This window comes from Ixodes scapularis, unplaced genomic scaffold (assembly GCF_016920785.2).
Source record: "Ixodes scapularis isolate PalLabHiFi unplaced genomic scaffold, ASM1692078v2 PGA_scaffold10__122_contigs__length_95168666, whole genome shotgun sequence".
NCBI classification, from domain to species: Eukaryota; Metazoa; Arthropoda; class Arachnida; order Ixodida; family Ixodidae; genus Ixodes; species Ixodes scapularis.
The window spans coordinates 64,079,954-64,082,992 of record NW_024609836.1 but is presented as its reverse complement, the minus strand read 5'-3'; positions in this window follow the sequence as shown (position 1 = coordinate 64,082,992).

Here is a 3,039-nt window from a genome sequence, read left to right as displayed (position 1 = left end):
ACCGTGAATCGAGGTCCTCCACGAAGAAAAATGGCAAATTTTTCGGTGACGGCCCAGTGAAGAGCCATACATTCGAGAGTGTTTGAATGGAGCTTCGAGTCGTGCTCATTGAGACTGCGGCTTGCATACTCGATTACTCGTTCTCTCTCTTCTTGAACTTGGACGAGTACCGCTCCCAGACCAGCTTGACTGGCGTCGATATAAATTATTTTTGGGCATCCGTACCTGAAGTTTGCGATTACTGGAGGACTTGTCAAAGTTCTCTTCACGTCATTGACGATCTTCTCGTGAATTTCAGTCCAGATGAAATCAGTGTCACGAGCCAACAAGGCACGTAGAGGGGACGTGATGGCAGAGAAGTTACTAATGAACATTCGGAAGTAACTTGCAAACTGGAGGAACGCGTAGAGCTTTTTCTTGCTTTGCGAAGGTTCAAATTTATCGACTGACGCAACTCGTGAGGGATCTGGAACTCTACCTTCTTTCGTGATGACGTAGCCGAGAAAGGTTACTCTAGAAGAGACGAACTGGCATTTCTTGATGTTCATACGGAGCCCGCTTGTTATGACACGCTTTAGCGCCTCCTCCAGTAGAGTAAGAGATTCATCGACTGAAGAGGCTCCTTGACCAATGTCGTCCATGTAGGTTGCGGTGCGGGGCAGCCCATCAAAGCTGCGACGCATCACAGTTTGCATCGTCTGTGGTGCCTTGCAGAAACCAAATGCTATTCGCAGGTACTCATATTTTCCGTCGGGGGTAACAAATGCGGTTTTATGTACATCGCTTTGTTTAACCCGTATGGTGAGAAAGGCAGACTTTACATCCATGACTGTAAAGTACTTCGCTTTTTCAGACATCACGTCACTAAGAACATCTTCGATGATTGGCATTGGGTAAGGAGTGTGGATCGTTTTTGCGTTCTGCTTACGATAGTCATGCACCATTCGTCGAGGTGTCGTGGTGTGATGCGGTTGATCCACCACAATCGTTGGAGATGCATATTCGCTATCACTTTCTCTTATAATGCCCTTTTGTAGCAGATCATTGACTTCCTTTTTGAGAAACTGGCGATCAGCAGGAGAGCATCTATAAGGGCGAGATGTGACTGGTATATTGTCCCTGAGACCAGTTGAATGTTCGGAATGGGGGCATAGCCCTATTTTATTCTCGCCATCGACAAAGGCTGAGTGATGTGCCAGTAGAATGCGACGAAGCTGGTTCCGTTGATCGAGCGATGCATCTTGAGTCATTTCTTTGACAGCCATTTCGATGCGCTCGATCAGTTCGGTGTCTGGGGCACTTGCTCGTGTTTCTAGCTTCACAAATCTATCGCCGTGCTTCGTTCCACGCACGAGAGCTGTGCCAATAAAAAGCTCGCGTTGACAGAACGATGCAATGAGTGTTTCACCCGTTAGCTCACTTGATGTGCTTGGGCTGCAACGTTCAAGCGTGTTTCCTTGAGGCAGTTGAACTACCGTAACGTCGTTGCTGGGGTGAAATGTAACATCTACGTTGGCAAGTTGTCTCCAATCTGGTCCAAGAAGAATGTCGATAGGAGCAGGTAGTTCCGTGACGAACACTTCGGGTAGCCAAACCTGAGTAGTGCCTACCGTGATAGTCAAAGCTGTGACTTTCTCAGGTCTTACTCGTGTTCCAAGGACGTTTATCTCAGATCTGTTGGAATGAACGGTGACCCTGGAGTTGGGCGGAATGGCTTCAGAGCGAATGATTGAGACGTTTGCGCCCGTGTTGATGCACACCTTCACAGTTGTGTCTGAGCCAATTGTGCCATGAACAATGGGTAGGTCGTCCCCGCTTGCACGTAGAAAGCAATGAACGTTTCTTGACATGGTGGTACGGCTTCGGCGTTCGTCATCGCTTTGCTCAAAAAATCTTGGAGATGACGTCGTACGACTGTGTGCGCTGCGTCTTTCTTCTGCCCAAAGAGTGGCGGGTGTCTTCGGAACGCGACATTCTCTTGAGAAGTGTCCCGGCTTGCCGCAGTTGTAGCATTTAAGTGTGTTGCGTTGTGTATTATCTTCGAAGCTTGCAGCTGTTTCCCGGTACAGCTCTTCGTGTTCCTCGTTCGCGTAGTTGATCTTTTTGAGTGGCCGTCGGCTATCCATGCACATTGCTGTGTCGATAAGTTCGAGCACCGACCTGCAATTGTGGGACGCCAGAGGGTTCGCCCATTTGTCGTCGGAAATGCCAAGTTCGAGTGGCAAACGAAGCTATCGAGACCGAGACCCATTTGTGCTCCGAGACAAGATTCCAAAAACAACGAAGATAAAGATAATTTATGTTTCAAAGAAAGCCAATATTTTTGGAAGAATATTTCCAGCTTGCGCAAGGTCAGTTTGCTCTGAGGCACGGGCTGCATGATACATTACTTTGTTTTACAGCTGTGTAATAACACGTTATTAGAGTGGTGAAAAAAAAGTGTATGCATAGTGATGCAGTTCAACACTCGAATACTCACTTCAATTTCAAGGAGGGTGGGCGCAATAAGAAAACTGAGGATTCCAGAAAAGGCAATGACAATAAACAGAATATAAAAATCGACCCTGGTAAGTCTCCATGGGGCCCTTGTAATATGGCGACAGTTCTTTGGAAATCCAAACACTGGTAATAGAAATTTCACGCGTGTGCGGACAGCCCCACACCGAATTATTAATCTTCCTTTCATTTAACTTTATAATTTAAGATCCTCCAAGCTGTGCGGACCGTGGTAATGTTAATAATTCGAAAACTATTCTGAAGCCGCCTGTGTTTAGACACATCTCAAAAGGTCAGATTTTGTATCGTTGACACAGCGTTCCTATTTTACCATAAAATAATCGAGGAAGAAGTTAACAAAGCTCAGGCGCGACCCGGGCAAATAAAAATGCCAGTTGCCGGCGCTTTGTGTTCGAGGAGGAAGAAGAATCCTATTTGACTAGGTCGCCATTTTTTCTTCTCTTGTTTCAATTTTTCGACACATATATTTTAAGACGCCCATTCAAGTCAACCTTGGCCTTTCGAGGCAGGAATACACCTGGT